Source organism: Lonchura striata, chromosome W (assembly GCF_050655825.1).
Source record: "Lonchura striata isolate lonStrDom1 chromosome W, ASM5065582v1, whole genome shotgun sequence".
Taxonomy (NCBI): domain Eukaryota; kingdom Metazoa; phylum Chordata; class Aves; order Passeriformes; family Estrildidae; genus Lonchura; species Lonchura striata.
The window spans coordinates 41,254,195-41,274,998 of NC_140743.1; the positions used below are offsets into that span (position 1 = coordinate 41,254,195).

General features: G+C 43.7%; 1 protein-coding gene and 1 long non-coding RNA gene across 5 annotated transcripts in view; one reads left to right on the top strand and one right to left on the bottom strand.

Moving 5' to 3' along the window:
- Positions 1-20,804, bottom strand: part of LOC146763195 (Golgi phosphoprotein 3-like) — a 135,523-nt gene that overhangs the window by 3,667 nt on the left and 111,052 nt on the right. The gene's annotated exons all lie outside the window — the stretch shown is intronic.
- On the top strand, positions 3,206-9,941 carry LOC146763196 (uncharacterized). Of its 4 annotated transcripts, XR_014952627.1 has the most exons (7): positions 3,206-3,329; positions 3,995-4,048; positions 4,420-4,705; positions 5,872-6,031; positions 6,968-7,612; positions 8,999-9,119; positions 9,710-9,941. It is a non-coding gene; the product is annotated as an uncharacterized LOC146763196 (long non-coding RNA). The 4 variants fall into 4 exon arrangements; XR_014952625.1 differs by having other exon boundaries at positions 6,968-9,119; XR_014952626.1 differs by having other exon boundaries at positions 8,999-9,941.

Here is a 20,804-nt window from a genome sequence, read left to right on the forward strand (position 1 = left end):
GTAGGTGTGTGCATTACACACAGGCATATGATGGGCACAGATTTGATGTTTCAAAAAAATTTTTCTCTAATGTTTTTCTTTGTAAAGGCAGGAGAACTGGGCACTTCAATGTGTGTGCTTAGAGAAGGGAATTTTAAAAGCACAAAATCAGCATCAACAACTCCTGAGAAAGCTAAGGTTTCCAGATGAAAAATTGTTTGCACCTGGTGGGTTAATGCAATGCTTATTCTTCAAAACCCACTGGTCTATGGAACCGCACAATGTTTATTCTGTAGGAAGAAAAACTGGAAAGCAACCAGCCCAGTTGTGCCATTTTTTACCAGCTCACAAGATGGTCAGGTATGATTTTGGGGTCGCCGACCACCAGGGATCACCAAAGAGACCCCCAGGACAGAAGAATGTATGCATAATGGGGAGGGAACATATGTTAATGATTTTAGGGAAATGGTTATCATATGTGTGTTTATTCCAGGAAAATCGATGAATATGTATGTAAAATATAGTATATAAACAGGAACTTTTTTTCTGTACTCAGCATGCACAATTTTTAGAGGAAATATTCCCTTGTGCATCCAGCCAAATAAAGAATGCCTGCTTTTTAATGCTACATTGGTGTTAAGGAGGTTTTTTGTAACTGATTTTTGGTAACAGTTTTGGAGACTCCAAATGACCTACTGTTGGATCTCAACTGATACGAGGGATCACAGGACCTCCAGCTGGCACTGAAAGATTGTTGGGGATAACATGCAATCCCTGGACCAAAGGAAATCAGAGCAAGATCCCTGGCAAGAAAAAGGCATTCTTTACTTTAAAGGTGTTAACCTGCGCATAAGGTGCAGCAAAAGCTTCACAGGGTTAAATTTAAAGGTACCTAAGGTGGAAACAGGGAATGTTCTTTCTAGAAGCTGCTAAATACTAATTGGTTTGGAATAGCACATGGTTTAAATGGGGAATGGATCATCGAGTGAAGAAGGGGCATTCTGGAAAAATTCCCCCTGGGATGCATCTTAAAACAGTGGGGAAAATTGTGGGAGCACCTGTCTTGGTTTGAAAGACAGGTGCCTGCCAAGGAAGGCAGGACCCTCCCTTGGAATGTAAAATATGACCCTCTTCACTCCAAATTATTTTAATTTTGAAATGAAGAGGCTTTCAGGCAAAGATATGAAAAAAGAAAGAACAGTTTTTTACTATTCTTTACTAGTATGTATAAGAAGGCAAACAAAAACAACAATGGCAGCAACAACAAACAAAACCAGAAACTCATTAACAGCCTTGTCTTGGCCGCCAAGCACCTTCCCCTCTGGTGTAGCCTTCCTGGTTTCCATGGTAATAGTGGGACACTAGCCAAGTACTGATATTGAAATGTTAATTAGCTAATTGCTCTGTTTGTTTTCTCTAAACTGCCTGAAGATCAACTACCCCCCCCACCCACGCTGCCATTCTAAGACAGATGCAAATAGGGAAACCCATGGAACCATGGGAGCATGTTTTGGGGGATAAGGACACCCCTAAATGGAAAACTAAACACAGTAGAGGGGGCTGGACAGATGCGCTGGCTGAGGAAGAGGAAAACACATCCCCTGATCAACGTTTGACCCGTCACCATCACCTACAGAAGACTAGACTGGAATGGGATGTGGGAAGCAAGAACAAAGAAGCAAGATCTTTCTGGTGTTACCAGGAGGAAAGGAGAGAGAACAGCTTACTGATCAGGACTTCAGCAACAGACTGCACACCTCTTCACCCTTCAGCTACCAGTGTGCCACGAAAACTTCAGCAACAGACTCTGCACGCCTTCTCCCCCTTCGTCTGCCTGGAAAAAGCTACAACAGCGGGGGCGAGCTCCGTGTCGAGCCCCCTGCCCAGCTAATCTTTTTAATAAAGAGATGAATATTAATAAAGGCATAAGCCCCCTTCATTTCATGGACAATGGTGGGCGTGCTAGCAGAAGGGATGGGAAAGGGGCTTCCTTTACAAATACACAGGGGCAGCCGATCTTTATGCCCTCTCTGGATGGCAAAAGGAGCTGTAGCAGGAAACCTTGGAAGCAGCAAGCTGGAATGGATGGGACGAGAAAAATCCCAGAGTGGTAGATGAGATGTATCAGAAACTGTGCAGCTGTAGCTGGAACCGTGGAGCGTCCCAGCAGGCAGGGGGTGAAAGGCTATAGTGTAGCAAAACACCCGGAGCAGTGGCAGAGAAATGGCAGGGGCTAGGCAGCGGAACCCTGGCTCCTGAACACGACAGGGAGAGGCTCCTCAGGATTTCTCAGTGGCGCTGGCTGGTCCGTGGGTCCGGGCTGAGCGGAGGGGGCTAGCCTCCAGCAGAAAACAAGGGTGTTCTTGGGTGCTGGCACGGCACGCACTGGCTCTGGGCTTCCCAAGAGCAGAGCAGCAGAGAAGTAAGCTGTCAAGCCCAGTCACAGTGACAAAGCAAAGGAAACAAAAAGAAACAGGTAAAACCCACGGAAGCAGCAGTATCCCTGGTCAGAGATACCAGCCGCATGGCCAGTTGAACAGCCTGCCTGGAAAGAAGTGGCTGCTCCTCGCCCCACCCTCATCTCTCTTCTGAATCCCTGGCTTGGCTCCCCACTCATCTCGATACTCCCAGAACCAGGGAGGATGGGGGCGGGGGGAGGGAGGGGGCAGCAGCCACCCCGGAAACAAGAAAAAAAAGAACAAAACCCCCCAAAATGGTATGGGATAATAAACCATACCTAAGACAGGACCCCTCACTCAGAAACAATTGGCTGAGTATTGTAATAGTTGGTAGCTGAAGTATACTTTGACATTTTGTATTGTAATAATTGGTGGCTGAAGTACACTTTGGCAATTTGTAAAGACAGGAACATCGGAAAAGGTCAGGGGAAATCAGACAGGAAACCAAAACCTGGCTCTTCAAACCATCAAGCTCATGAACTTAAGCAAAGATGAAGAATTTCCCTGAAGGGGATTGAGGGAATCATCCTCAGCTGAGCCTCTAGTTACATTATTGCTGGAGAAGGAAAATGTAAATCTTTAAATTGATACAGGAGCAGCTTATTCGGTACTGAATACGTGCAGAGGAAAATTTAGCTTGGAACCCCTAAGTGTAGTGAGTGTGACACAGGGTGTCGTGGTTTGACACGGAAAGAGAATTTTTTTCCAGAAGGAAGAGGTCAATTTAGATATTGACCAATTGAAGGTGAACACGCCTCTGAGAACACAGACGAGTTAAAAGCAGAATTCCCAGGGGAACTCGCTCTCTTTGGTTCCGGTCAGCGTGCAGTGCAAACTCTCCCCTGCCCAGCCACGAGCTGGGTGGGGGAGGGGAAGCCCATGGCCTGAAAGGTAGGCCCCAAGGGTGGTGGAAGGACTGGAACCGGGCTGGCCCCTGCAGATGGAAGGGTGGAAGAAATCTGGGATGTCTCCATTCCCCCCCCCCCCCAGAGTTTCTCTCCCGAGAGGGAGAGAGAAAAGAGACAGCGGCAGTCAGCAGGGGGGGGGAGGGGGGAGCTGCAAGGTGCCTAGTTGCGTGGGAGTTGCTGGATGTCCGGGCATCGAGCCATCCTGGGAGTTCGGACTTTTAACCCTTCCTTGAGAAATGAAAGCTTGTGAATTTTTCCTTCCCCTCCTCGGTTTGAAAGAGAGGAAGAGGGACACCTTAGACCCTGGGATGTTAGAAGGAGGAATTCTAGATGGGAGGGGGACAAGGAGTGGCTTTTGGCTGGACTTTTCCGTGTTAGCCACAACCTGAACCAATCTTCTCCTTCAAGAGGGACTGTGTTTTGGGAGGATGCCAGTGAGTCAAGACACCTGCTTCAGCTGGGAAAAAGACAAAATTGGAGTGAACAGAGAAAAGGTTAGGGGGTTTGTGGTGGCGCCCCCTTGTCCTGGAGAGGAAAGAGAAGAGAAGAAGATCTCTGTTCTTGAGCCCTCGGCCCCAGGGGAAAATGGGGGGGACTGTGGTCCCAAACAATGAAAAACTGAACTGTTGTTTTCTCCCCTCTTGGCAGGGCATCCTTGAAAGGAAAAATCCTAAAAGCAGTCTGTCCATCCATGCATTGGTGGTAAGAGTACTGTGCATGGAAAGGAGAAGGGTCTCCATGGCAAACTTTTCTCCGGGCGGTGCCATGTGTGACATGGAAACACAGGATGTGGAGCTGTGTTTCTTGGGGGGTCTGTGGCACAGGAGAGACTCTGTTCCCTCGATGGACTGAGTATTGATTGTCTGGAGGGTGGAAACCTGATTGGGGTCCAGATTGTGTCTCACTGTGGTTTGTTGGAGATGGGTGGTGGGGGGAGGAATGTTTTGCAGGGTTTTAATTTAATCTTTGTGTGTTTTTTTTCCCTTCTTTAATTTTCTCTTTTCTTTTGTAGTAGTAGTTTAATAAAGTTTTTTTTCTGTTATTAAGCTTAGGTCTGCTTTGCTCTATTCTAGATTCCACTTCACAGCATTCAAAGAAGAAATCACATTTTCATAAGAGCACTGGCATTGTGCCCGTGTCAAACCATGACAGCGGTCCAAAAGGAGACCCTTTGAGCTCTCCTGGAATGCAGCAGGCTATGACCAGCAACCTCCCTCTGAGTAGGGTGCCTCTCAGAGCCAGCAAACCCTCAGGTTTGCTATACTTGGAGGACCACTGAAACACAATGTATCCTGGGCCAATATCCTCACTTTTTGAGGCCAGATCCTTCACCCATCAGGAGATGCAAAAGGATCCGAAGTGAGTATTTCACTGACCTCTGAGGGGAATTTTTCACAGGTACCTTCCTTGCACTGACTGTTTCTGCCTGGGTGCATGCCCCTGCGCATATGCTATAGCAAAGCTGAGAAAAATACTGCTTTCTTAAATATTTAAGTACCTCAGATATCCAAGTAAGTTAGGCCTGTCAGTAAGGTTAAGTTTAGTTATAAACTTACTTAAATGCTGCTAAGTGTTGTTCTTTTGCTAAGTTGCTAAACAACTTATAAACTAAGTGTTGCTAAGTGTTCTCCTGCTGAGTTGTTAAGTATAACTTTGAAGTTATAAGTTAGGTTAACTGCTGTTAAGTGTTATTCCTCTGTTAGATTGTTACGGTTAAGCTATAAAGTAAGTTAGGTATAAGTTAAGTGTTTCTCCTATGTTAAATTGTTAGGCTTAAGGTGTAAGTTAACTAAAAGTACTGCTAAGTTTGACTGTTAAACTTTTAGGTCATGTTCCTTTTTTTCTCCTTGCCCGTACTCTTTTGACACACACAGCCCCCCACACGCACACATATACACACAGTCCCCTAGATAGTTCTCATATAATTTCTGGTTTGATTGCCTAGATTTTGTTTGGTTTTGTTGTTGTTTGTTTTGCCTTGTTGTGCCTTAGCTGTCCTGTAAGTAATAGAGTCAATCTTGCCAATGAACTCATCATGCTTTGTTGCTTAATATTAAATCTGACTTTTGCTCATACCCTTGATAGTGATTTTTTAAGCAATTACAAACTCTCATCCATAACACCTACTCAAGGTAGAAGGATTCAAGCACTGGGTTCATCACACATGGGTAAAGCAATCACATATTGTGAACTGGTGGATAATCCTTTATGCATGAAAATATGAAGGAAACAAGATTAAGTATCACTGGGAAGTTTTCTATTTTATTTCTCATGGGAGGAATTTGTATTACTTGGTTTTTGCTTAGAGTTTTGTAACAGGTTGATTACCAATACCAACCTCTGCAGAAAATCCAGTTCTGTGGAGTGTCTTAGTCAGCAATCTGACAAAAATATGGAAACACATGTGGGAAGGAAATAGTACCCATGCCAATTGGACAGGGATAGAAGGAGAATAAAATGGACACATAAGAATGATACTCTTGAGAATTGCAGTATCTCACATTTGGATCTGAAAATAATTTCAGGAACTATTTATCGGCTGACAGATTGCACTAATATGCCTTGAGAATGTCAAATACCAGAAGTATGGAATAGACTTCAAACAGGACAATGGGATATATCCAGCCAGGTCAGTGGTGTCTAGACTGGGAAGTGAGCCTGGGCCTCCCAGAGGACCCCTTACAGGTAGGTATAAAATATCCTGATTTAATAAGATCAAGGCAAAAGGATCCAAGGACAAAGGAAAAGTGGAATTGCACTCAAATATACACTTATACTAGTAGGAATCCTGAGGCACAGCAGCTCATGACTGTGGCCCAGGCTCTAAGATTGGGATGTGTTTGTAGAAATTATTCTACCTTTCTTAATGACACCTGGTCTCACCCAACAAACAACGAGACTTGGATAGATATAGACTGTCAGCAGGACACAGTGAAATCATTATGACCCACAGTATGGGTAGGAAGTAATGGAATTTGGACCACACATTTGTCCTTGGGAGAATCAAAAGTGCAATGGACACTGAGAGTATTAACATTATGTCCCTTGTGGAAGGAGTCAGCCTTGGGAACCTGACTATGGCGGAAAGTTAAATGGGATGAAACTTGGAAACATCCCAGTATGGGAACTATAGTGGGATGGATTTTAGAATCCATGTTTACTCTGTGGAAACCCAGGGCACTGGGAATATTTCTCTGTCTGCTCTAGGGGAGCACTGACTTTGACCCTCATTCATGGAGAAAACTTCCAAAGCCTCAAGGTAAACTAGAAACCATGAAAGTGTGAAATAGATTGTAGAGATTGTAAAGAGTAGTGTAGTATGTCACAAGGGTTTTAGGATTTTTAGTATGTTATAGATGGATACAAGATGGAGGGTACAGGGTGTTGTCTCGAGTTCCTTTCTTTTTTCTTCTTCCTTCTTCTTGGGTTTAGGTGGTATCTTGTAATTGGATAGAAAAATCCGCATTGCAGGTCTTTAGAGGTCAGTTACTGGGTTAGAAAGAGAAATAATCTAGGTGTCACTTCTTAATTGGGTAGCTTAGTTTAGTTTTTTATTAGACTTAAAAGTTCTTGTAACAAGAGATTGTTAGCCATTTTTTGTGCTGTTTTTCATGCTCGCAGAATCTGGTGGAGACATTGTGATGAAGTTTTGATAAGATAACAATAAACAGAAGCTGAAGACCAAAAAAGTCCAATGCGTCTCTCGTTCCTGACACAGAACTGCTCCAGGAGGGTCTCCCCTGCCAGGGGAGCCCCCAGGGAGTTGGCCAACTTGGGGCCAACAAACTCACATTACTCCTCAAATTTTGACTCTACAAATGTAAACTTTACTGACTGCAACTCAATTTAGGTTGTAGCAGGACATTCCACTACCACAGGAGGGTTTATCTGTTCTGCCTGTCAGCTGGTGGGATAGCTCAGGGCATCTTCCCCCTCACATGAATTTGCTAATTGGTGAGACAATGCAATCAGGACATCTGTCTGCTAGTGAGTTTTTTCTGGTGCCAAGAAGGTGGAATTCCCAGTTGACAATACATATCTTGCCTTGAGAGTAAGATTGAAGGAAGATAAGCTTGAATTTCTGACTGACAGACACTTCACTTAACAAACTATAAAAGCTACACAAAACTTTCACAAAGCAGACGTCTTCTTCACATTCCCTGGAAAAGTGTGGGGCTTTTCCCTGAAGTTGGGACACCTACATTGAGGCTACTTTTCTGGAGGTTAAATGAAAGGACTCTATGTGTGCCCCATCATCAATTGGTGGTAAGTTACATTGACTCCTAATCTTTACTATTTCTTTGCTAGCTGTAATATAGGTACTCTTTATGTTGTGCACTGTTTTATGTAATCTACTAGTAGTTCTTTGTTTTTAACCTGTGTAGTAAGTAACTCTGTTTAAGGTCTTTTGTCTGTTAATCTTCTGTCTATTCAATAAATAACTCATTTTTTAATACACCTGATCAGCCATTCTTGAGAATTTGTAAGCCTGAGTGATTTAGGTGCAGGTCACCTGAGTAAAGCTGCTGCCAAAAATCTGAACCAAAGGCAGGGCTGGTCTAAGGGCTCTCACTTGATCTATAACAAGGGTTTACTGAAATAAAAGAACAATTGCAAGACTGGCTTTAGACCTATTGCTCTTACATGAACATGGAATATGTGGTTATGTGAATTTAAACAATACTTATTGTGTGTACATTCTAAATGCAACTGCTAAATTGGATTATCAGATAGAGAGGATAAAATTGGTTGCTGTGGATGTGACAGCCTGGTCAGAGAGCAAGTAAATGAGATCAGTTTTCTCACAGCAGACTTGTGAGACTTTTTACGGAGTTGTAGAGAAACGATAACTTGTTAGTATAAACAACCTGCAGATGGTGTTTTCCTACTCTGTTTTTCTGTTCTTCTCAAGGACTTTTTGTGAGAAAGATGTTTTTGTTAATTAGCCAATCAAGTAGAATGTGTCAAAGCTGTCTATAAAAGAGGAGAGTTTTTCGTATTGAAGTGGCTGTTGTACAAACCAGCCTTCTGGTCAATCTGTGTCATTTCTTGCTCAACAGCGACAGGTTGCTGCATCTAGCAGAGAATTAAGGGCAGGATTAGAAAGTAAATGGTTGAATAAAATATTTAAAGACTCGGATTTTCTGACTGGTTGATTGATCTCATTCTTGCAAAGTATAATTGTGATCACAGTAATAATTGTGATTAGGATACTTGCTTTAAGCTGCATAAAAACTGATTGCTAATGCAACACAAGGAACTGATATGATGTTTGTAAAAAACCAAAGTGAGGCTTATGAAGGCTTGAAGGGAAGATTAGCTTCACAAGCCTCAAAGGGGGGGGAATGCTGCCAAACAAATAATTGTTTGCACCTGGTGGGCTAATACCATGCTTATTCTTCAAAACCCAGTGGCCTATTATAACAGGACCTTTCACCCCTGATACAGCAAAAGCTTATCTGTTTTCCCCCCATGGCTCAATCAAGCCAGAATATCTTGTTTTGTGGTGAATTATCTTGGCTGAAAAACATCTTTAGCCATCAATAAACATCCTGCCTTGAATTCAGGGCAAAGGATAAGCAAAGATTTGTGACTGACAGACACAGCATTTTTACAAACTATAAAAGATCACTATAATTTTCATAAAATTAGAAATCTCTTACATACACTCTGAGTGTGTGGGGAGTTCTCCTGAAAGTCAAGACGTCAACCTCGAGTTGCTCTTCTGGAAGTTGAGTGAAAGGAGACTTCTGTACATAACTATAATTCATTGGTAAGTCATTGGCTCCTAATCTATGCTATTTCTTTGCTAGCTATAACATATACACCTTTATTATTGTGCACTTGTATTATGAATCTACTAGTAGTGTTTCTTTTGTTTTATACTGTGTAGTAAGTAGTCTGGTTAAAGTCTTATGTTTGTTCATCTTGTGTCTATTCAATAAATAATCCATTTTGTAATAGACCTAATTGGCCATTTTAAAAAACTTGCAAATGAGAGACATTTGGGGTGCAGGCTGCCTCAAACAGAGCTACTGCCAGAAATCTGAGACAAAGGCAGGACTTGTCTAAGCTCTCCTGTCTCCATTCATAACACCTATGGAACCCCACAGTGCTTATTTTGTAGGAAGAAGAACTGGAAAGCAACTGATGCCTAAAGATTTTTAGCTTTCTATATATTTTTTTCATATATTTTTATCTTTGTAGACTGCTAATACATGGTTGTAGCTTCTAGCATTTTTCCTACCCTTTCCCCCTACATTTTAGAACAATAAGCTAACCTTCTAACACAATCCTGAAATACTGTTTAGTCTTATTTTCAAGAAGAGAACCTAAAACAAGGACATTTTGTTTTCCAACCAGAATCTGAGAAGACACAGCAAGAAATGGAGCAAAGAAGCCTCTGGACCAATTCCAATGCAGCAGTACCCGGAGGAAAATTACCTAGCCAAATGCTCTTCTAATTGGATAGTATTTGATAGGTATACTAATCAACTAATCTTATAAAAATTGTATAAATACCATATCACAAATGCTTATCACCAAATTGTGCACCTTGAAGGCTTTTGATTAAAGATTTGCTTTTATATTATAATTTTAACACTGGAAAAGATCTGTGTTTTATCCCAGGCAACAGTTTTGGCACCACCAGACAAGATCTCTGGGATCCTATGAAACATCTCTGAATTGAGTTACATTCTGCTAGAAACTCTTTTGCCAGCACCTTTTAGGAGTTTCCTGTGGCAATCTGAGAGGCTCTGTGAGTCTCGATCACACACAGAAGCAGAAGGTAATATAAAAGCAATTTATTTTTTTAAATTGTGCTAGCAATTTTTGTTTTTTCCAGAAATAGACATGTTTTGGGGACTGGAATATGACCTTTTTGTGGGATCCTTTTGTTTGTTGTCTTAGGAGGTCATTTGTTTGTTCAGCCTTTGAAGGTTTTCCCCAGCATGGGGAGGGGGCCTGGAGGTCCCGCTTGAGGCTCCTAGAGGCTTTTCTCCCCTTTGCGTTTTTGCCCAGGGAACTGCAGGTTAACCCCAGCTCAGCTCGGCTTGTGGAAAAGGAGGGAGGGAGTTGGGGCGCTGAACCATGCTTGGTTCTGAGGCAAGAGTTTTATAGTGCAGCAAGAAATACCCGGCTCTAGTGGTGGTGCCCAGCACTAGCCACCAGCATCAAAACCTCGGGTATGCCGGTTCTACTCCCGACTCAGGGAAGTGGAGTTTTTTCCTCTCTTTTTTTCATTCACCCTCTCCAGTCAGAATTTAACCTGGTTTGGCTCAGTTTTTCGTAATCCACGCTGTGCAGTTTTGGTCACTTTGTTGAGTGTAGGTAGACATTCCTCCCCGCAGTGGCTCAGGTGAGCTGCAGTGTGCCACATAGCAGCCACCATCTTGGTTTTGTGGAAAGAGGCGGGGAGGAGGAGGGTGCTCTGGACCAGTGCTTCCTAGACTGCAGTAGCCTGCTCATGCTGATCTAAGCAGATGGTGCACAGAGTTAGGAATTTGACTTGACACCTCAAGGTAGTGGGTTCAACTCATGCTCTTGGAAGTGTTATTTTTCTTTTCTTTCCCCTGCTAAAATAGAATATGGGGTGTGGACTTTCAAAAGATGAAAAATTCCTGATAATTCTGCCTTAGGTTTGGCATTACGAAATTAGGGGGCATTGACTGGCTCTAAGACATCTCTTGAAAGCCAAGAATTAATTAGACTGTCTATGCAGCCTTGGCCTTTACATAATTTGGAGGGAGGAAAGGCTTGGCCATGATATGGAACCCCAGAAAACATGATGGTATCTCAACTTCTGTCTATTCTCCGCCATGAAAAAAGATTATGGGAAATTTTGTATTCAGAACTATTTTTACTCCTTATAAACCGCCCAGACTAACGAAAATGTTATGAATCAAATTAAACTCTGGTGGAGCAGCAGCCTGTTATGGTTTTGAAAGGAAAGAAAGATAATGAGGAGAAACAGTGTAAAGAGCCCCTAGAGAACAAAATCTGTGTCAGACATCCAGAGATATTAGACTTAGGTTTATTGATAGTTCTGAGTTTGAGGGGACTAGGGAATCAGGGACCCACAAGAGTGGCTCCCAGTGCACCACCACCTCTGTTGAAGCCACGACCCATCCCTTTGCAGCCACTGCTGCCACCGCCACTGCCTCAACCTGCTCCTTTGCAGTTGCCGCTGGTTCCTTTGCAGCCTTTGCCAGGTGGAGCTGCCCCTCTGCACAAACATGGTCATAGCCCAACCCACCTCCTGCCTCTGGGACCCCTCTATGCTGCCCACGTAGAAGTTGGGGATGTGGTTCCCGAGAGTGCTACTGGGGTGACTTTTGTGGGCACTGCCATTTGTGGGTGGAGGCGAGGTTGTGAGCAGAGCCCCATACCGCCCCTGCTGCCAGGGGTGGCTCTGGCCTCGGCTCTGCTACCTTTGTTACAATCCTGGTCACCGCCGCCATTGGTGGTGACCTCCCCAGCCCCACCTGAGCTGCCCACGGTAGCCTCACTGCCTTTGCTACTGCTGCAGGGAGGGGCTAGGAGCAGGGACCAGCCCACCCCAGAGGATGACTTACTTCTTGTAGGCAGTGCAGCTGTGACTGTCATGGTGGGCGGTGCGGATGTATCCTCTGCCAGTAAGGGTGGGGGCGGGGCCCTTGCACTGCCAACTGTCCAGGGTGGGGATGTCAAGAACCTGGCTCCTGCAGTGGGAGGAGCCATCCCAGCTGCTTCCCTCTTCCCTCCTGTCTATGCTGCTCAGGTTGAGGGCAGTAGTCTGTGCCACAGCAATGAGGCTGTGGGCAGGAACCTGGCTTTCCCCTGTCTGCCCCTCGCCTCTCCCCCACTTACACAGCCCAGGATGGGGGAGTGGGACCCAGTTTTGGGCCAATAGTTTTGCCAACTTCCTATGCATGCCCCAGTGCTTCCGGGGTGGCACTGGGTGGAACCCAGCTCCTACCTGGTGGGGGTAGCTCCGATTCGGCAGGTGGGGAAATGTGATAAACACATATTGTAGTTTTGGCTTTTGGAATATTAAAGTGGATACTATGTGCCGTACATTATAATATAATGTTAACTTTTGCAGAAGTAGCTATAGTTGTGAAATAATAACTAATGCTTTTATTTTTGTAGATAACTGGCAATAATTAAAATAACTCAGACATATTTGTGAAGTAGCTGATGTTGATTTAAAGTACTTGAGGTTAACTTACAATAACTGAAATAGCTAAACTGTCTACATGGTCACATAACATTTGAGGAACAGGCGTGATGAGGACCCCTGCTACTGACACTTTGGCTATCAATAACTGTCACCTGCTGAAACCACAGAACAGGGGGCCATTGTAGGGGGTGACACACAACCCTCAAAGCCACACCCAAGATTACTGCACATGCTCTAAAAAGGCAGATTAGAGGAGGGACTATGCTAAAAAGTTCCTGGAACATGTAAACAAGTTCAAAGATATGTTTGAATCTGTATGATCATTTATTAATATATATTTGACTGATGCAATAAAAAGGGCATATAAGCAGAGTTGGTATGGTTAGCCAGTGTGTCTCTGGACAGATTGTATCTGCAAAGCCAGTGCAGAGTCCTTCTAGCCGCGGTTCCATTGTCTCTGCGAGGAGACCAGCCAGGAAAGAGACGAAGCAAAAGGTAGAGTGAGCAATCCCCAGGGGTAACTGGGACTGGGTCCCAGGGAGAGGTTGGACCCCAGGAAAGGGAGCAAAGGATTTCCTAGGCAATCCACTAGGAAATAGGGGACGAGAGTTAATGTCTTCAGTCCCAAAAGGGGTGTCAGATTTAGGGTTGGGATCTGTGGAGGTTAAGAGGAAAATTCATTAGGGATCCTGTACGCAAGAGCATCTGGGGTTGGCCAACAACATTTGAGGTTTTATTGATACGACTTTCTGCTCAGCTGCCAGATCTGAGAAAAAACAGATCTCTAGATAGCTACCCTAAGAGTTTTGGAGTTCTGCTGTCCTTTAGTACATGGAAGGGGCAGACAGAGATCATATGCCCCAAATTAAAGCATTTTACGTGATAAGTAATACCTGTGGGTGAGTGTTAACAAGACATTTGAAAATAAAAATATCTTATTGTTGTTTTGTCACTTTGTCATGGTAATGGAATGAGAGTGAGTGAAATGTGTCATAGACACAAAGTGAGAGATTATGAGTGAATGAGTATGCGTTATATCAATTGTTGATTGGAAGGTGGTGGATTGTATTTCTGGAGAGGAAAGATTTTCTGTGCTTAGTGTGAGAAACAACTGTGAGGAGTGAGTGGTGTCCAAGCTGCTGGAGGAGTGAGTTAGAGCAAAGAAATAGGGCTCACGGACAATCAGGTCAGGTTCCAGCAACATGGGACAAGGAACAAGTAAGTCAGGTCCGAGGAAAAAGGGGACCAGAAAGGCACTGGCGGATATACCCCAGGATAGTCCACTGGGAATTAAGTTAGCTAACTGGGATAGCAATCCATGTACAAAAGGAAAAGATAAAGTCAAAATTATTCACTATTGTATGACAGAGTGGACAAAAAATGAAATAAGATCCTGTCATCTCTATTGGCCTAGGTATGAGTCTTTTGAGGGTTGGATTTGTCAAGCTTTAAACATTTGTAAATGCAAAAGAATCTTTCAATCCTGAGGAAAGTAAATATGCCTCCTGCTGGACGGGTGAAATTTGGCCCCTGTGAGTAAACATTTTTAAGGTATCAGGAGCCTCAGAGACAGAGCAAGCAGAGAAAAAGAAGGAAAAGAGGTAACAACTATTGGAGGCATTTCCCCCCCTCCCCATATCCTTTCCCTCCAGTGGCTCCTGCCCCCCTCCAACAATCCCTGCCCCTCCGGCAACTCCTGCTGCTCCACTTCCCCCCCCACCCCCCCTTTCAATGGAGGACCCTGTCACAACACTAAGGGAAGTTCAGCAAGATCTTGAGGTCTGCTCAATAATTCCTCCCCTGCCACCACTCCATGGCAAGTGAAAAAAGTCCTTCCTAAGGTTGTGATGACTGAGGAACAGAATGGCTAGTCTGATCAAGAAATCAGCTTATTTCCTTTAAGGGAAGTACCTATGGGAGGGGCTCAAGGGGGGATAGGATTTGTGAATGCTCTTTTGACCTCTTCAGAAATTTTAAAAGGGAAATAAAACGGTTATTAGAAGATCCCCCAATTTAGCTGAACAATTAGACCAATTTTTAAACCCCGACAGTTTTACTTGGGAAGAAATGCTGTCAATAATGGGCATTATATTTTCCCAAGAGGAGAGGCAGATGATTAGGGCTGCCGGAATGAGAATTTGGGAAAGAGAAAATCAAGAAGGCCCCCTAGGGGACCAGAAAACACCAATAGCATCTCCTAACTGGAATCATAATGGCGCAGGAGGATGAGGAAATATGAATGATTATCATAGTTTGATAATCAAAGGGATGAAAGAGGCAGCATCCTGAGGGCAAAATGTTAACAAAGCTTTTGATGGGCAGCAAGGTAAGGAAGAAACTCCAACTGAATGGTTAGAAAGGCTCCAGAAGAACATGTAGCAGTACTCTGGGATAGACCCTGATAGTATAGCAGGACAATCCCTATTAAGAGTTAACATTGTCACCCATGCCTGGCCAGATATTAGGAAGAAGTTGGAAAAAATTGAGGACTGGCAAGATAAGGCATTAAATAAATTATTGAAAGAAGCCCAAAATGTTTATGTGTGGAGGGATGAAGAAAAAGCCAAGGCAAAAACTAAATTTATGATAGCCACCATGTGAGAGAGTAACTCTCCAAGGGATCTGAAGCCCCCAGGTACCATTCCCAGGTATTCAGGCTTTAGAGATAGGGACAGGGGGAGAAACAGAACCCCAGCACAATCAAAATCTCAGGAGCAAACCAAAAATAAAAATTGTGGAGAAGAGGGACACTATAAGAGAGATTGCCCTCACCTAAAGAAGAACCTGAAAGTATTCCAAGAGACACATTCAGAAGAATCAGAAGACCAGGGATGTCAGCGGTTCTATTTCCTGGTGGATAAATACCACCTAGAGCCTTTGATAACTTTAAAAGTAGGCCCCTGGTGGAAAGCATTCGAATTTATAGTTGATACTGGGGTAGAGAGAACTTGTGTAGTTACTATTCTGAATAGGTGTAATGTAAGAAATGGCACCATAAAAGTAACAGGAGCCAAAGGAGAAGGGTTTAAGGTTCCTGTAATCAAAAATGTGGTAATTGAAGGGGAAACTAGAATAGGGGTGGGAGATGTCTTATTAGTCTCTGGATCATGTTGCAACTTATTGGGGCGAGACTTGCAGGTACAATTAGTTGATTTATTAAAAAAATATGGTGTCTTGGTTCGACAAGACAGGAGTCTGTGAAAGAGGGCAAAGCCTCCTGTGCAATGGAGAACGGCAAACCCCCCTCCCTCTGAATTACCAGGATCTTTAAATTAAAAGGCTCTCAGGCAAAGATGTGGGAATGGGAGTAACAATTCTTTACTAGGAGAAAACTAGACAACAATTTAAAAAGGCAAATGCAATCGGTACAAACAAAACCAGTGAAAAAAGTCCAGGACCTGAGGAGTCGGGGTGCCAGTAGCAGTTCTGCTGGGACAATTGATCCCCTTGCAATGGTTGATGAATTGCAGCTGAAGTGGTGATCTTTAGAAGGGTATAGTTTTCCTCTGAAGATCTGGTGGCAGTGGGGCCGGTCTTCCTCTGTGCCAGGGTTGCCTCCGAGCTCCGCCGCCGCCGCCTCAGCGCGCTCCGGCTGCTTCGCTGCGAGAGCCGCTGAAGAGAGCTGCTTCCCTGGGAATCCCGCGAAGAGAGAGAGCCAGCCAGCCTCTCTCCCCAAAAGCTACCCCTTTAAACCATAATAGAGTGCTTGGCTTCCCCCTCTGGATGGGACCCCTCACAATAGGATGGTGTTACATTTACCAGCCCGGCAGTGAGTCAGTCAATAGTGTATAAACAAACCATTGCCTCTACGGGGCAAACCATTGTCTCTGAGAGATAACAAAAACCTGTCCAACCGGTTTGCCTTCAACAGATGGCAAATAGAATACAAGCTTATCTTACAACCCAGGACATATGGATATTTATCTAGTACCAATATCCAACTGTGACGGACAAAAACTCTCTAACAGTTTAAAGTTAGAAAGTGTATGTTTATTCGACGCCGGGCAGCATGCGGGATAGCTCCCAAGTACACACCGCACCTTCCAAGTGATTACAGAGTCCTTTTATCCATACAAGTATTGAATACCCAAAATACAAATACATATTCATAATTTTGGTACATCCCATTCCTCTCTTCGTATGCTAATCATTTCAAAAGCTATTAAGCATGCGTAGTTTGTTCCTTGAAATGGGTCAGTGGTCCCTTTCATGGGGGGGGGGGTCCCAAAATGAGGAAGTAAATGAAGTCTTCCTTGTTTTGACCTTGCTACCTTTTCAATGCAAATATGACAAATGAACTCTTGGTAGAACTCCCATTCCTTGTCTTCAATTGCTTTCAGAACAGAGGAGGCCCACAATTGTCTTATGTTCCTAAAAGTTATTTGTCAGTTTCTCTATTCTTCATTATAAACCCAGCTAACTAAACGTTGTGCTGACAAGCAATCAATTATTAGTTAACTACTTACTCTTAACTTCATCAAGGCCTACTCATTTATTTTAATTAACTCTAGTAAGGCTTATCTCCAACTAAAATCTTAGCTCCTCTAGAATCTCTAAATTCCTTAAAATTTATGTTTCATATGAATAGCGGTTATACCTGAAGAAGGAAATATGGTAGCCAAAGTGCTAAAACTCTGCCAAGAAGATGAGGGAAAGGATTAAAAAAAGTTTGGGCTGGGGAAGAAAATAGGGGAGGATTGGATATTGACCCCATAAGGGTAATGCTTGAGAAAGAATGTCCTATGCATGTGTGTCAGTACCTTATACCAGTAGAAGGAAGAGAAAGCTTAACACCGGTAATAGAAATTGTGATAGATTGAGGTATGTTTTGTTCATTAAAGGGTTAAAACCAGAAAACTAAGGCTCTAAGATCAAGATGAAACTCATATGCAAACATGCTCTTGCTTAGTGTGTAATTGCTCAACAAGCCTTAAGTTCCAGGAACTCAAGCATGAAGAAGACCACTCAGCCTTTATCACAGGACCACCAGGAGGCAGAGCACGGCTTATGGAACTATATAAGAGATGAACTAAAACCTCTTGTGGTTGCGGCAGTTGGAGGAGCGGGGACTCCCCTGTCGCCCAGCGCTGTTTTTGCTTTTGCCTTGCTTGCTGTAATTAATAAAATCCTTGATTCAATCACATTTATCTAAATGCGTGGTCAAATTTATCACAATTTGGTGCCATGACTCAGATGGGATTGGTACAATAGGGCACGATTACTGAGGAGGCACCCCACGACTGGTGGCCTTGGTGATCGGTACCTGCCTCACTCCCACCGACGAACCTAAATTCAAGGCATTAAAGCAAAGGGACCGGTCAACCCTATAAACTTTGTGCACAAAGGTCTGGACGAAGACGCAGGAAGTGTGAGTATTAAAAGGGAAGCCGTTTGGTCGGGGTCGGGATCCTGGAGTGTGACGAGTGTGTGTATGAGAGGGGGGTCGGCAGCTCGGACTCCCCAAGTGAGTGAGGACCCTTAGTAGTGCGGTTCTCATTGCTCACGAGGGCGTGAGCCATGAACCAGGGGAAGCGAGTGGTTGCGTGTAACGATTGAAGGCACTCCAGAAGATGGGGCAGGGGAAGAGCAAGCCCTCTGTACCTGTAAAACTTCCCCCAGTTCCTGGGGACAGCCCATTGGGGTTTATGTTACACAATTGGAGACATTCCCCTGGCACTGGAGATAAGGATAAGGCAAAAATGATTCATTACTGTGTAGAAGTGTGGGGGGGGAAACAAATATCACACAATGTTTATTGGCCCATATTTGGGTCCTCAGAAGATTAGATGAAGCAGGACCTGAACATATGGGTAAACACCAAAACCCCTTTCAGTCAGGAGGAGAGTGAATATGCAAAAATATGGGTAGAAAGTCCTAGCAGTAGAGTGTTTTTATACCCCTTGAAAGAAAAATCACCCGTGGATAACTCCGGGGCAAGAAGAAAGGATAAAAAGAAGGAAGAAATCCTGCTAGTTCCACCCCCGTATATACCTCCACCAGGCCCAAATGCTCCCCCACCCCCAGATATGTCCTCGGAAGAGGAGGATGAGAATCCCGAATCCCCGAAGCATGAGGGACCGATGACAAGGAGCAGAGCTAGACAGCATAACCTGTACCCGTTGAGGGAAATGCCCATGGGAGGGGCACAACCAGGTATTGGGTTTATTTCGGTTGCCCTCAGCTCGGGAGATGTACGAGATTTTAAGTAGGAGATGGGGAATTTGTTGGAAGATCCTCTAGGGGTTGCAGAGAAATCAGATAAATTTCTGGGTCCTAATATATACACTTGGGATGAGTTACAGTCAATCATGAACATCCTCTTTACTGCTGAGGAAAAGAATATGATCAGAAATGCGGGAATGCGAATTTGGGATGCACAACATATCCAAGGTCCATAAGCAAATATCAAATAGCCCCTAAATAATCCTAATTGGAACCATCAGAATCAAGCAGATAGAGTTCATATGCAAGATTTAAGAACAGTAATTATACAAGGGGTAAGAGAAGCAGTACCTAGGGGGCAAAATATAAATAAAGCCTTTAGTGAGAGGCAGAAGAAAGATGAAACTCCTACAGATTGGTTAGAAAGATTGAGGAAAAACCTACAACTGTACTCAAGATTGGACCCGAATACTGCAGTGGGTCAGGCACTTCTAAAAACACAATTTGTTGCTAAATCCTGGGATGATATAAGGAAGAAGCTAGAGAAGTTAGATCATTGGCAAGATAGGGGATTGGATGAGCTGTTAAGCGAAGCCCAGAAGTTGTACGTGAGAAGAGATGAAGAAACACACAGGAGACAAGTAAGAATGATGGTGGCTGCGGTGAGGGAAAGCTGGGAAAAGGATTTCCCCCGAAGGCCTGGAGAAGCCCGGAGAACTACTCCCAGAGGTAGGGAGGAAAATTCAAAGGTAGAAAAGAGAGAAGTGAATGTGTGCTTTTATTGTGGGGGAAAGGGGCATTTTAAGAGAGACTGTAGACAGAGACAGAAGGATGAGAAAATGTTTAAAGAGGATTAGCGGGATCAGGGGTTCTACTTACTGGGGACCCAAAAATACCCGGAGCCCTTGATAAAACTTAAAATAGGTCCCCAGCACCAGGAATTCGAATTCCTGGTAGATACGGGAGCAGACAGATCGACAATCCAAGTTTTGCCATCTGGATGTAAGGTGTCCCGTGAAACAGCACTAGTAGTAGGGGCCAAGGGAGAACCCTTTGAGGTTCCCATTACTAACAATGTATTAATAGAAACAGAATCAAAGATTGGAATAGGAAATCTTTTATTGGCACCTGAGGTAGATTACAACTTGTTGGGGAGGGATTTAATAATAGAATTAGGAATAAACTTAGAAGTAAATAATAGAGAGTTGAAGATAAGACTATGTCCTCTTAGGGTCGAGGATGAAAGGAGAATCAATCCTGAAGTATGGTATACACCTGATAGTGTTGGCCAACTTAGTATTCCACCTTTTTCAGTAACTCTGAAGAACCCAGAGATCCCCATAAGGGTCAAACAATATCCCATATCTCCAGAAGGAAAAAGAGGACTAAAACCTGAAATTGATAGGCTACTGAGTAAAGGACTTTTAGAACCCTGTATGTCCCCCTTTAATATGCCTATCTTACCAGTCAAAAAGCCCGATGGATCCTATCGCCTAGTGCATGACCTAAGAGAAATTAATAAGAGGACAGTAGCTCAGTTCCCAGTGGTTGCCAATCCATATACTCTCTTAAGTAGATTAGGACCAGAAAATAATTGGTATAGTGTAATAGATTTGAAAGACGCGTTCTGGGCTTGTCCTCTGGAAAAAGACAGTAGAGACTATTTTGCCTTTGAATGGGAAGACCCAGAAACTCATAGACGCCAGCAACTACGATGGACAGTGTTGCCCCAAGGATTCACCGAGTCTCCTAATCTGTTTGGGCAAGCTTTAGAACAAATCCTCCAAGAATACCAGGTAGGGGAAGGTGTAACCCTAATCCAGTATGTGGATGACCGGCTAGTCGCAGGAGAGGAAGAAAGTAAAGTTTGTGAAGAAAGCATTAAGTTATTGAACTTCGTAAGTTTAAAGGGACTAAAGGTTTCAAAAACAAAACTACAATTTGTAGAAGAAGTGAAATATTTAGGACATTATTTAAGTAAAGGAGAAAAGAAGATAGACCCTGAAAGAGTAAATGGGATCCTCTCATTTCCACCCCCGAAAAATAAAAAACAGGTGAGGCAGTTATTAGGGTTAGTGGGATATTGCAGACAGTGGATTGAGAATTACAGCAGCAAAGTAAAGTTTTTGTATA